Below are 15318 nucleotides of genomic sequence, written 5' to 3' on the forward strand. Positions count from 1 at the left end.
AGGTATCTGCCATTATCTCATTTATTCCTTGCCATAACCCTATGAATCAGGTACTATTATTACGTTGTATGGTGAGTAACCTGAGACTTGGAGAAATCCATGTTTTGCTCTTGGTCATCTAGCCAGCAAGAGGCAGATTTAGGATGCTAACCCAGTTCTGTCCAACAGTGCTCCCAGCTCTGTGCTAGCCTGCCGCCTTAATTTCAGGAGGCAAAGCCACGGACTTAGGAATTCCTCACAGCAGACAGAGCGGTGCTGTGGCTGCAGTGAACAGCCTCAGAATGGCTGAGGCTCAGTGTCAATCTTTATTCCATGGGTGTAGTCCCATGCTGACTCCTCGTTAGTGAGTGTGCTCAGTGGAGGTTCATGAACACATAAGTCACTGATGAAATTCAAAATAATGTACCAGAAAAAAGATTATTAAGTGACGAATGTTAGCTTTGGGAGAAGAATACGTAAAAGAAGAAAACTTTATCTGAACACTAGATGCCACTAAGAGATTTTAATACTATGTAAACACTTACACAATGCTCATCTTTAATCCATTATGGTGTGGGAAAGAGAAAAACTGAAAGAAATGGAGGGTCCACTACTACCCCTTGTTATGGTGTATGCAAGGTAGAATTGTAACCTTGACTGCGTAAATCATGGTAAAACCTTACTGTGTTCATGCCAAGTAGATTACTGTATGCAGTTCTTTCCTGTCACGGGCATTCTTGTTACCAAAAAACAGAGCATGGCTCTAAGCTGTATGGGTGAGGAACACATGAGGCTGAAACTCATTATTTTTGGTCTCTTTCTCTTTTTCTTTAAACCAAACTCCACACGAATATATGTCCCTCTTGGCCTCTCTCCCAGTCCCCTTTAGTCAAAGAGCCATCACTTTTTACCTTCTAATGAACAGGGGGCCTTGTCTTCAGAGAAATTCAAGAAGCTCTTAAGTTGGTCGGTTTTGTACTTCAGTCATGATAGCCACAAGCTAAAAATGTGTGCAGACTGCAGAAATAAACTCTAGATGAAGTTACTGGAGTTAATAGTGAGGATGCCATTCACACTCAAACCTCACTGCCAAGCCCTTTTTCTAAAATACATTTTGATGGTAAGGAGTCTGCTTTGAAAGCCTTAGGAAGGATGCAGGAAGTGAAGTTTGGCATTAACTCCAAAACATTATTTCCTAAACACCAGAATCACCTGTAGTGTGTGTTAAAAGTGAAAATTCTTAGGTTCCTCCACACAAATGAATCATGATTTCTGGGAATTTTTGCATTTTTAATGCATACTCAAATTTGGGCTCCCCTGCACTGACAGTTGATGCATATTATTAATACTTCTTTTTGTGAACAGTGTAAGGCAGCCATCAGGATGCCATGTTTTGCTTTTCTGTTAAGACTATTCATTAAAACAACAAAATCAGCAACAGAAGTTGTCAGATTTTTTCCATTGCATACTATAGGCCAGATGGGTATATGCTAAGTGCTATATGTTCCTCTGAATTCTTACAACACTATAGCCAATTTTGTTTCTCATTTACAGGCAAGAAAACTGACACTGAGAAGAGTTGTAGGACCCGTCCAATGTCCCAGAGCTAATCCACAGGAGAGGTGACGCTGGGACCAGGGACTGCAAGACTCCTGAAACCATACCCTTAAATGCTATACTCCACATAAACAGCTCACATTTTAAAACACTTGACAATTTATTAATTAAGAAGAGCTTTATGAAATTATCTCTCTCTCTCTCTCTCTCTCTCTCTCTATATATATATATATATATATATATATATATATATATATATATATATATCTGTCCCAGTTTCCTGCTAATATTTGGTCTTTGACCCTGATTCCTGATACAAGTTCCTACCACCTTTGTAGATTCCACGTATATGCGTTAAGCTACAACCTCTGTAATTTCCTTAGTGAGAGGTGTCTTTTGTTCTAATGAGGTGACTCCTGTTGGGCTCCTAGATGTGGGCTGGTCACCAGAAAGACAAAGTCATGATTAGAAGCTTGGAACTTTCAGCAGCACCTCCCTCCCAGGGGAGAGGCGCTGGAAGATGAGTTAATAACGAGCATGCCTACATGATGAAGTTTCCATAAAAATCCCTAAAGTATGGGATTTGGAGTGTTTCCAGTTTGATGAACACATCCTTTTACCAGGAGGGTGGTGCACCCCAACTCCACGGGGACAGAAGCTCCTGCGCTTGGGATCCTTGCAGATCTTGCCTTACATATATCTTCATCTGGCTGTTCATCTGTATCCTTTATTATTTTGTTGGGGCCCAGGGGAGGCTGCCCCAAAATGCGCCTCAAGGCACATTCATTATTTTGACTTAAAGTTACTTAAAAATGGCTAATACAGTATGAACACTCTTACCCTCCTTTCTGTCTCCTTGAAAGCAGAAAATAAACTTCTCATGTGAGTGGTGCACTCCCTGCATCTGTAGGTAGAAGGACATCCTTATTGCCAGAGACAGGGAATCTGGGGGCAAGAAGCCTGTATGAACAGTCCTTGGTACTTCAGCTGACTTGGTCTTGGTACTTTACCCCAAGACCAAATTCTGTTTAGATTCTTCACTCATTAAACACCCAAAAGCCTAAGTTTCTTTGTCCTCTCAATTCCTCACAAATTTATTGTTTCTTTGTCTAAAAAGTATAAAAATCTTCCTTCTTTGGTGAATTTTTAGGTCCTATTTCTATGAGACCTCCATGTGCACAAATTAAAATTTCTTTTCTCCTGTTAAGCTCTGTAGTTTCAGTTTTACTATTAGTCTAGCCACAGGAACTCAAGAGAGGTGGAGGAGGAAATTTCCCCTTCCCTGACAGTATCCTTTATTACATAATAAACTGGTAAATGCAGGTCCATGTTTTCCTGAGATCTGTGAGCTGTTCCAGCAAATGACTGAACCTGAGGAGGGGTCATGGGAATTTCTGATCTGTAGCCAAGTCAGTCAAAAGTGTGGGCAGCCTGGGGACCCACTATTTATGCTTGGCTTCGGAAGTGGGGAGCAGTTTTGTGGGACTGAGCCTGTAACCTGTGGGATCTGCACTAACTCCAGGCAGTTAGTGTCAGAGTTGCTTAGTGTGGGAAAGTCCACATACGTGGTATCAGAAGTATTTTGAGTGTGAGAGTAAAGAGCAACAACGAGTTTTTCCTTATACAGGTTTACATACATGACATTTTGATTTGCATCAGAACTGAATGAACGAGGTAGGTATTAACAGTTCCATCTGACAGGCAGCTTTAGAGTGTTCCCACATCCAGGAATTGGTTTTGGTAAGACCAAATCTTCATATTTCTATCACCTTAGTTTCTGGCAGCTTATTTGTATCCTTCCCATATCTAGCAGGCCAAGAGCTTTTTGTTACTGTCTTTAAACCAGGCACTATTTTGCTTTACCTTTAGTAGCTAGCTGGCTGCTGAGCTGTTAGTAAGCATTTGGCCTATTTGAAAGCATTTGGTGATGACATCTGAGCCATGCTATTTGGCAGGTGAGAAGAATTGTTAAAGGTAGTAAGAGCAGCCAGATAAACCTAATAAGGCATTGTTCAGGTTTGGAATGGCAACATCTTCCCGCTCTCTCATCCTTGGAGAAATGACTCCCGTTTCATTTTCAAAAGTGGAGCTAGTAACATTGATTTTGAAAATAAACTTCAGGGAGAGTCAGAGCCCCTGGACCTCTTTCAAAGCTAGTGTTGCTTCTCTTCTCATCTGGATGACACCAAGTGTTTCATAGGAATGTGCAACATGTACTCTTCCATTTGTAATAATTTAGCATTACCTGAGATATTTGAAAAGGGCTTTATGATCATTTCAGCCCATTACTTCTCACTAGCCCTGTGGTAATTCAGCACTGAAGTCATCAGGCAGATATTATTAGAGCTATTAATACCAATAATAGTGATAAGTTTAATGCTATTGTCATCTTGTCAAATGGCCTGAACCCCAAGGAGCTGAAAATGACGACCGTCGATCTATAAGTATGAAAAAATGGTTTAAATCACATTCACACTATAGTGTCTTAGGATGCTGGGAAAATGTGCTGCAGGAGATTCAGCTTTGCATGCAAAGCACCACTGTCAGATTCCCCAGATGGCTTACTTAAAAGACATTCCACGGTCTAGAAACAACAATAGCAACAACACTACACAGGATTCTCATTATAACAAGGTCATTGTCACACGCAGATACACAACAGATCTATGTTGGATACTACTTAATACAAGTGTTCCCATTACAAGGAAAAGCATTTACAGATAGTCCCATGCAAATACACAAGTGATTCCACTTAGAATATATTTAAAATTTCTAACCGTGGCTTCTATGTCTCAGAAAGACTCTTTCTTCTCTTATTAGTTTATCCATTGATTACGTGGTTCAGCCTTTCTGATTCTTTAACTCTGAGACTTGTGCATGCTTTTGGACTTCTCAATATGCTTTCCCTTTCCCTGGACTGCTTCTCCACCAGATTGTTTCATGATTGGCTCCTTCTTATCACGCAAATTCAACTCAAGGGTCCTCTCCTCAGAGGAGTCTTCACTGATCATGGTAGCTAGAGTCAGCCTTCAATGCAACTGTAGAACTGTTTCCTTTCCTTCTTGTAGTACTTATTAACATGTGAAATTATTTGTTCATGTTTATTTTTGATGTATCCCTCCACTCTGACCACTAGACTACTAAACTGTAAGTTCCGTTAAGAGCAGAGAGTTTATCTGCTTTGCTCACCATATGAGGAGAGATCCTGGAAAAAATTAGGTTCATGATATTTGGGTGGTGATTAGCTCATGAGGGTAGAACACTCTTGTTTGAGATTAGCGTCTTATGAAAGAGACCCCAGAGTGCTAGACTGTCCCTTCTGCCATGTGTGATTACAGTGAGAAGATAGCTGTCTATGATTCAGTATGCCCTCACCATACCTCACCATACCTGGAATATGCTTGATCTTGAACTTCTCAGAATCCAAAACTGTGAGCAATAAACTTTTGTTCTTCATGAGCCAACCAGTCCATGGTATTATGTTATAGTGGCTCAAATGGACTAAAACAGGTACTATTATTGTTCCCACTTTGCAGATGAGAAAACTGAGGAAGAGAGGCTAGGCATTTCTCTAAAGTTATACAACAGGTAACAGAACTAGGACTTGAACCCATAACTTCTGGGTCTAGAAGACAATAGCACAATGAATGTGGGCTGAAGAAATCAATGAACTAATTAACACATAGGAACATATACATTTATACAATATGTTCATACATTTATAGGAACACATACACAGCCATGTATTTACTGAAGTGCACTGCATTTCTAGAAGTTTAAACAAACTTATGCTGATGCATCTACATGGTACATACCTTTTCAGGTCATCTGACTGGAATTACTCATATTAACTGAGAGTGTGGGAGGAACCAAAGAAAGAAAACTCTCAAGATATCAATATTAACCCCATGGTCATTAAGTTCTAATATAGTTGACAAGATACCTAAGTGCTCCAAAAATGTCATAAGGTGGAGTCATTTATAATGCACAAACTAATAATATCCCGAAATAAATTTAAAGTTACAGAAAATAGTTAATCTATTTTAAAATAAATTTCTAAGAATAGCAAGATTTATAACAATATACATTTTATAGAATTACATAATCTAAAATTTTAAATGACCTTAAAAATCATCTCATTCAACATCCCAAATAGTTGCACGATTTGTTGTTATACTATTCAGAGCATTTTCATTTGTATACACACACACACACACACACACACACACACACACACACACAGACGAGTGTATACGTATGTACTTTTTCTCATTTGACTCCCTATATCACATAGAAAGACATATAAAATGATCCTCATTTTACCAATAAACAAATTGAGACTCATAAAATTTTGAGTAATTTGGCCAAGATCCACACCGCTCAAAGTATGGTTGGAGGAGAAGACTTGGAAGAGAAAATGATTAAAAATTTTTGCATGACTGCTGTGTGTAAGCACTATGCTAGATGGTTTACATATGCTATTTTTATTTAACATCTTTATTGGAGTATAATTGCTTTACAATGGTGTGTTCGTTTCTGCTTTACAACAAAGTGAATCAATTATACATATACATATGTTCCCATATCTCTTCCCTCTTGCGTCTCCTTCCCTCCCACCCTCCCTATCCCACCCCTCTAGGTAGTCACAAACCACCTAGCTGATCTCCCTGTGCCATGCGGCTGCTTCCCACTAGCTATCCACCCTACGTTTGGTAGTGTATATATAAATAAATAAATAAATGCTATTTTATTTAATTCTCACAGCAACGGTTAAAGGAGATCTTATTGGCTGTCCCCATTCACAGGATACAAATCCAATTTTAGAGAAAGAGAACAAATTGCCAAGGGTAACACAGCTAATTAACAGGAAGTGAGTGAGGAGGCAAACCCATTTCTGACTACAACACAATAAATAGTTGAAATAATGATTCAATATTATGTGCATTTTGTTATGACTAATGAAAAATCCACATTCACAAGGGTAAGTCTTAGTGATAGAGGTGTAAAATATTATAGTTTGGAAGAGGATGTTGTTAAAAGTGATTTTGGTCAGTGAAAACTATGTAAAGTCAATGTTTTAAAAAATTACTTGCAAATCTTAATTCTAACCATTTAGCAGGAAGTAGTCTCTTGTCATCCAATCAATTCCTATTTTTAAAGCCTATCAGCAAAAGAAAAGATAAAGAAAAAAATTAAAGCTCTCATTTGTAGGAATAGATTTTTGGAATAATTTTTTCATATGTAAATAATTTTCAAGATAGTGGAATAATTTTTGCTATTTTATCTGAATGTTTGATGAGAAAAATTTTGCTAGTTTAAAAGTTGGACTCATGCAGTTCTCACTTTTTAATACAAAAGCAAAAAGCATCATGGATAATTTGCATTTGAATCTCTGCTGTAGAGTTTCAGTTATTAGGTTGCTAGGCATAGCACAGCGTGAAATGTTTTATTTTAGAGTTTAGCCATATCAACTATTTACATATAATCGTATAATTTCCCCATATCTTCTTTCCAGCATTAATTCACTATGTATTCCAGTGACTGAGCTTAAAATATTTTTCTCCATTTCATTAAGATACTTAAGATAATAGAACAATGCTTTTATTAGTCAAAAGCTGTTTTCTTCTTGGAAATCTAAAATGGATTTTATATATCTATATGGATATATAACTGTATATATATGAATATACACATATTGATAGCAGCTCTTTTGCCCTTTTTTTGTTTGCCTATTTCTGTTCCCCTGTAACCTTAAAAGAACCTAATTAAAGGAATGAGATCACTAGGTAGTTTAACTTAACTCATGACTTATGCTCTCCTGAATGAGCATCCCAACTTGCCTAACCTGTTGATTCTTTTCCTAGATTAAAATAAGTAAGAATGAAGGATTAAGTAGTTAAGGAATGACTAGCTCTCTACTCCCAGCTGTCCCCTTAGCAATCCTGTAGGCAGATCATGTGGGCAAGATAACATCTGAAGAAAGAATTAGTCAGTCTGCATGCAGTAGAGAATGATGCAGAATGCAACCTCCTGCCCCGATGATGCACTGAGATTCTTCCCCCTTTTTTCTTTTAAAAACTGTCATGGCTGAGCAGAATCCTTGAAGTTGCTCTCAGGACATGAGTCCACCTTCTCCCCAGATTGCTAGCTTTTCGGATTAAAGCATCTTTCCTTTCTACTGACACTTGCTTCTTGATTACTGGCTTTTGAGGGGCGAGCAGCCAACCCTGAGTTTGGTAATAATATGGATATTTATATATACATATGGACATATACATATAGATATATGTCCTGATCTTGGCTACTAGGATATTTCTTTTCTTTGCACAAGGTATTAAAATCAGCTGGAGATCTATCTATCTATCTATCTATCTATCTATCTATCTATCTATCTAACTTCATCCTTCCTATCATAGTAGTTTAGCATTCCATAAGGAATATACCAATTAAAATGAAATTATTCTATTAAGGAAGGAAAAAATGATGTAATTTCTTTGAGCAATATTTTGTTTTGATTTGAATATATGTACAATTCAACTAACTCTAAGCTGTCATTACTTCAGAAAAATGAGTGGTGAAAACATGATAATTGTATAAATAATATCTTTGTTCTGCTTGAAATAAAATAGTATCATAAATAATCACCATTATCTTCCTTGAAGGTAGAGGCAAAGATATAGCCATTATCTTTTAAATTTTATAAACACACACACATCTGTATTGTTAAATAACTTGTATGAAAAGTCTTACCTGCTGAAATGTGGATTAGTATTTAGACTTTTGAGAAAATCCAATTTCTTACTCCTTAATTCATGGAACTTAAAAAAATTATTTTACCTGTCATATGTATGATACTTTGGATACATATGGGCTGTTCCATGGTTTTAATGTTTACATATCTCATATTCTTTCAATTTTTTTGGAGTAAATGGTTGGCATCTTTTCTTGTGATTAAACTATTTCTATTACCAAAGATCAAAAACACAGACTATATGGAAAATAAAACATAGAAAATGTACATGAGCTAAAAGCAAATTTTTTATAACGAGAAATGCTGAATGCTGGAACAGGTTACTTTGGTGATAAAGTTGGAATTATTTTCTCTGAAAATGATTAGAAATAGGACATGCATGAATCTCTCTGTGGGTCGTCTATGTCATTCTATTTCAAGGAAGGGCAGTGATTTTTATTTTTTAATGGAAATACTTTAAACTTTTTGCTTATAGAAATAAAATGTACTTATAAACTTACAATAGAAAATAAATTTAACTGAAAAGTAAAGCAAACTTGGAATTCTATAGTAGAGTACTACTTTGCATATTTTATTGCATTTCATCCATGCCCCCAAATACAAGTATATTCATTAATTCATTCATTACTCCACATGTAAACAAAAAAACCATGAAGTATGTTGCTCATTATCCTGTTATACAAAGGGTTAAGTCATGATCCATTGTAATTGCCCACCAGCATTGCACCCTGAGGGAAATTCAGGATGGAGAAAAACAGTATGAAGAATTAGGTGTTTTGCATAAGGCCCCTAGATAGTTAAGATGCAAATCTAAGGAAGAATTTCAGTGACCCCAGATTGTTACATCTTCCCATATATGGAAAAACATTAAAATCATTAACTTGAGGTATCTGGGGTTTTTTTTTTGTGATTAGCAGTAATCTTTTACCAAGATGTATGCTTGACTACATGTATTTCCAAGCACCCCCCAAAAAAAAACCATCGTATATATACTGGCTCCTCCCCAACCTCTTCAGAGATACTGACAGGCTGTTTCCTGGGCTATAGTCCTTAGAAAGATCCCTGAATAAAACATAATGCACAATGTTTACATGGTGTGTTTTTGTTTAAGTTGTGATATGTGTACATTTATTCCTTCAGCAAATGCTTATAATGCAATTCTGGGTATCATTCCATATTCTAGTCATTGAGGATAGTGAAAAAAAAAAAAAAACCAGAAAAGACCATGCACTGGTAGGATTTATAATCTAGAGTGAGGAGACAGAAAAAAAAAAAATCGGCAAGCAAATTCATAATTCAATTGATGATGATAAAAGCCTTGGAGAAAAAGCAGGGCTAGTCAAGTAATGAGTCTTGCTAATTTACACGGGGTGATCAGAGAAGCCCTCTTTATTCAGATGACTGAGGAAGAGGCCTGAAGAGACTGATGCTCCTGTACAAATGACTTAGTAATTTAGAGAAAGTAAAAGAACACATAAACCTATGTGACAGCCTCATGTATTAGGAATCCAAAGGAGGCAGGATCATGTCAGGGTTAGATGGAAAACATCTCAAATCTTGACTTGAATTTCTACTATTCTTTTCTACTAGACTCTAAGATTCTCCAAACCTGTCTCTCTGATACCAACACAATATCCTTCCTATCATAGTGTGTTGCACATAGCACATTTGTAATCTGACATCTGAGATTTTAACCTCTCATATTGAATGCTGCTGTGAGGAATAAATTTTCTATGCAACAATGGTCTAATACATCTGATATTTAAGCACACTTTCCAAATCTCTCACAGTTTATATATGTTACTATTTTTTGGTTTATACAAAGAATGAAAGTTGAGTTTTCCTAGTTAATCTTAGAGAGTATACATAATGACAGTATTTAACTTCTTCAGGAGACTTTTATCTATTAGCTGAGAATGAAGCAACTTTAACTTTTGGGTTATTACCAGAAACACCAGCTCTCCCAAGACTCAAGATTTGCTGAATTGCATTTCTCCTTCACCATGATTATACAAAAGGGGCGAGGGACAGGATGATGGCTTTAGATATGCACAGTTCAAATGGCTATGATAATACATTGAGTAGTCCACCTATTAAGTACATGAGGTTGTCCATATCTATTATTAAAATTTCTTTAATGTCAATAGTTTTTATTGAATTGTTCCACATATACAATTTAAAAGGAGAAAAAAACTTAGTTTCTAATGCTTCATAATAGCAATGGAAGGATATATAAAACAGAGAATGTTGCCCACCATCCAGTTCTATAAACCACTACAGTGATGACCTACAATACACACTGAAAGGAATTCAAGGCAAAGATTGGGATGAGGCACTCTGTGTTCTGAGAATACCGGCAAAACAGGCTCTTAGATAGTTAGAAATATTTCAGGAGAAATTTTTTTATGAACCTGGACCCTTGTATCCCATACTTAGAAAAGCACTAAAACCATTAACTAAAATTATCTGTTCCTCGTGATTAGCAGCAACCTTCTATTAAGATGTGTGCTTGATTGCACATATCCCTTTGCCAAAATCATATATAATACTGATCTTCCCGCTATCTCTTCAGAACAGTTCGTCAGAGCTATCTGAGAGGCTGTCTCTCTGGCTATAGTCATCGGTAAGACACTGAATAAACTTAACTCACAGCTTTTATATATATATATATATATTTTTTTTTTGCATTGACAGATATTAGCCCCAAATACTTTTAAATGCAGAATTCAGAGCAGCTAAACATCTCCCTTTCCAGAAATAAAAGCAACACTGAGATATCAAGATCTTGTTTGTATCTCAGAAGTTTATCTAGATTAGTTACCAGCTTTTCAGGGTAGAGATGTTCATGTAATATTTTGGGGTGGTGATTCTGTCATTTGCCGTAGAAGCCTTACTTTTAGTTACATACTTATGAATGCTTCTTATTGGTGGGAGTGTAAATTGGTGCAACCCCTATGGAAAACAATATGGACCTTCCTTAAAAAATTAAAAACAGAACTACCATATGATGCAGCAATTCCATTCCTGGGTATTTATCTGAAGAACACACCACTAATTCAAAAAGATATATGCTCTCCTATGTTCATTGTTTCATTACTTATAACAACCAAGATATGGAAAGAACCCAAGTGCCTATCAATAGATGGAGAATATATATATATATATATATATATATATATATATATATATATACACACACACACACACAATGGAATATTACTAAGCCATAAAAAGAATGAAATTTTGCCTTTTGTGACAACATGGATGGACCTAGAGGGTATTACGCTAAGTGAAATAAGTCAGACAGACATACACTGTATGATTTCACTTATATGTGGAATCTAAAAAACAAAACAAATGAATAAACATAACAAAATAGAAATACAGTTATAGATACAGAGAACAAGCAGGTGGTTGCTAGAGGGAAGGACGGTGGCAGAAGGAAAGAAATAGGTGAGGGAGATTAAGAGGTGCAAACTGCCAGTTGTTAAATAAATGAGTCAATGGTATGAAATGTATAGTGTGGGCAATACAGTCAATAACTATGTAATATATTTGTATGGTGACATATCATAAGTAGACTTTATCACAGTGATCCTTTTGGAATGTATGGAAATAACAAATCACTATATTGTGTAATAGGAACTAACATAGTGTTGTAGGTCAATTATACATCAAAAACAAACAAACAAATAAACTCACAGAAAAAGAGATCAGATTTGCAGTTACCAGAGGCAGGTGGTGTGGGGAAGGGGAATTGGAGGAAAGTGGTCAAAAGTTACAAACTTCCAGTTGTCTGATGGGAGAGTGGTAGGGATGTAGTGTGTGGCATGGTGAGTATGGTTAACACTGCTGTGTGTTACACGTGAAGGATGTCAAGAGAGTGAATCCCAAGAGTCCTCACCACAAGGAAAAAAATGTTTCTATTTACTTAATTTTGTATTTATATGAGATGAGGAATGTTCACTAAACTTATTGTGGTAATCATCTCATGATGTATGTAAATCAAATCATTATGCAGTACACCTTAAACTTAGTGCTGCATGTTGATTATAATCTCAATAGAACTGGAAGAAAAAAAATAAAGCCCTTTCTTTGGTCTGATCTAAAACTCTTCTTATAGTTCAAGTCCAAAATATCATACTCTAACGTAATGAGGGGCTCATATTATGTGAGGTGACAGAGTGTTTCTGCTCCAATTCATAGATGACATTTTCTCCTACCCACCATTCATCAAGCAAATGAAGTAATTGAGACCAAGAAACAGTAAATGACTTGACCTGGGGTGGTACAAGTTTTCCATGCGAGTCAGAGACAGAATGTAGTTATGTGTTCTTTATTTCAAAGTGCCTATCTAAGTTACACTGAAGTGTAGCCAATCTGAAATCATGGGCAGAAAGTTTACTATGGATAACATTTCAAAGGGAGATTCCATGTAAAAGGGGAAAACAAATCTAACATGTAAATCCTGCAGGAGTCAGTTCAAATTTGTCATTTAAGGTCAGGCAATGGCACTGCTCCATTTCTTATTATCTGGGGGTCTGGATATGACTGAAAAATCAATATGGAACCTCATCATCTTCCAAAGTTATTGAGCATCCTCTGTAAATGTGGTGTTGAAGTAAATGCTCTGCACAGCAGCCTCTTTAACAGTCTGGCGTCAGGGCCAGGGCTGCAATTTCTGCTTGAGATGTTTGCCTCAGACTGGCTTGGTGGCTGTGTCCCAACCAAGTAACATTTTGTTTCCCAGCTAAAATTCTCATCAAAATTCCTTTCAAATTTAGTGATTCCTTATCACCAAACACTATGTTCCCAAATCTTCTAATGCACATACTTTTTTCCAATACTGCTGGCTGTTTATTTTGCATATGTCCTTGCTCAAAAGATTCTCTTAGTCAAGAGACTTTCTATGATTTCACATGGTATGTACTCTGAGGTATTTGTGCCTGGATAAGATTTCTGCTGCTTATGAAAGTGTTTCTAATCATTATTCATGGAAAAGGTTTAATTGTGCATCACCAACTAGGATGTACTCAGGGAGTTGAACCCAATTATAACATAAGCAGAAGAAAACATAAGAGCAAAGAGATGCTGCAAAAATTACATAATGTCTCCACTAATCAAATGTAAATTAATTTTACATTAGCTCATTCTTTGGATTATACATGCTCCATTGGCTCCTGCTGTTAACTTTTACTATCCTTAGATGTGAGATCAATGCGGATTGTGGTTTTTTTTTTTTTTTGAAGATGTTGGGGGTAGGAGTTTATTAATTAATTAATTAATTATTGCTGTGTTGGGTCTTCGTTTCTGTGAGAGCGCTTTCTCTAGTCGTGGCAAGCGGGGGCCACTCTTCATCGCGGTGTGCGGGCCTCTCACTATCGCAGCCTCTCTTGTTGCGAGCACAGGCTCCAGACGCGCAGGCTCAGTAGTTGTGGTTCACGGGCCTAGTTGTTCCGTGGCATGTGGGATCCTCCCAGACCAGGGCTCGAACCCGTGTCCCCTGCATTAGCAGGCAGATTCTCAACCACTGCGCCACCAGGGAAGCCTGTGGATTGTTTGTTAACATTTGACAAATGTCAAAACATAGATTCTCACTTTCTACTAGTGACCTGTCTCTGATTTTCAGACTATGCACTCTCATCTCTGTGTGTGAGTTTTTCAGATCTGATCTCTGTGGGAGTCAGATATATTCACCAGGGTTTTGCAAAATAATGAAATGGAACACTGTAATGAAAGTGCACATCCCTGGTGTCAGGTTTCTTTATGAATTCCAAAATCATTTAGTTCAGTGACTGAGGTTTAGAAGTGCCTTGGATGTGATTAAATGGGGATCAGTACACTCACAGACACTTACTCCTTTTTAAATGCTCACTTTCTAAAATGTCCCTCCTCTCTTTAGAAATGTGACTTAACATTGTAAAGGCACACTTAAGGCCTTGGAAATGTCCTTTCATAATCTGGTATGCTACCAACATACGAGGTAGCATATGAGGTTATTAAAGGACATTTAATAATCTCCTTTTTCTTTTCTTTCTTTCTACAGCTCTGTTTACCTCAAGGCTGTGGGCCAACTGAAGGAGGCCAAAAGAGTGACGTGGTTAGTTAAAGAACAGTGTTCAGCTTCTGTCAAGAACATATAGCTAGGTTCTTGACCAAAAAGTTATGCTGCTTGCGAAGTTGTAAACCAGATTTTGAATAATCCTATTAAATTAGCTATAGGTCGTCAGTCATGTAAATATATGTTCTAAGCATCTCTATGTTATGAATCTGTATTTGTATCAGACCCTATCTGATGGTGGATAATGGGCATGCCACATTTTGGCTGACTGAGATTTGTAATAATTTTATATTTTGGAGAAATTCACCATCTTGAGAGTCTTGGCAAAGCCAGAGATGACTTGGTCCCGTTACTGGAAAAACCTGAGCATATTACACAGTTCAGTTGGGCAGATGCACCTACTTGAGAATTGGACTCTCCAGCTTTTGAATTGAAGAAGCAGAGGCAGTAGAGAACCCATTTTGGTGGCTAGCGGCTGCCTTGTTAGCAGTCATGTCACATTTCTAGGGTCATTCTAGCTGGACACCTAGTGCAAGCTGTCCCCATTTAAATGGTTCCATGGTATAATGTTGGTGTTGGCCCTAACCATTACCGATATTCCTTGTTCATGCCCAGGTTTTGAAGCTGATTGACTGGACAATTTGTGAATTAGCCACTATCCTTCCAATACATTCACTGCCTGCTTAAATCATCCAAAGTTTGTTTCTACTGCTTGCAATTTATAGCCCTGAGTACTGTTGTTATACTGTGCCATACATATTAGTGGATAATTATGCATTTTACATTTTGTTGATAATTTAACTCCCTACAGGGAGTTTATCAATTCCTACATTCACAGGAATCTTTAGTGAATTTAAAAAAATCACTGTTTTCTTTTTTATGACATTGTATTATTATATTTTCATTTTGATTCCACTGCAGAGATCCCAGTCTTTAGATTTAGTGGTGCACCATGGGCTGAACTTGCATC

This window comes from Kogia breviceps, chromosome 10 (assembly GCF_026419965.1).
Source record: "Kogia breviceps isolate mKogBre1 chromosome 10, mKogBre1 haplotype 1, whole genome shotgun sequence".
Classification (NCBI taxonomy): Eukaryota; Metazoa; Chordata; class Mammalia; order Artiodactyla; family Physeteridae; genus Kogia; species Kogia breviceps.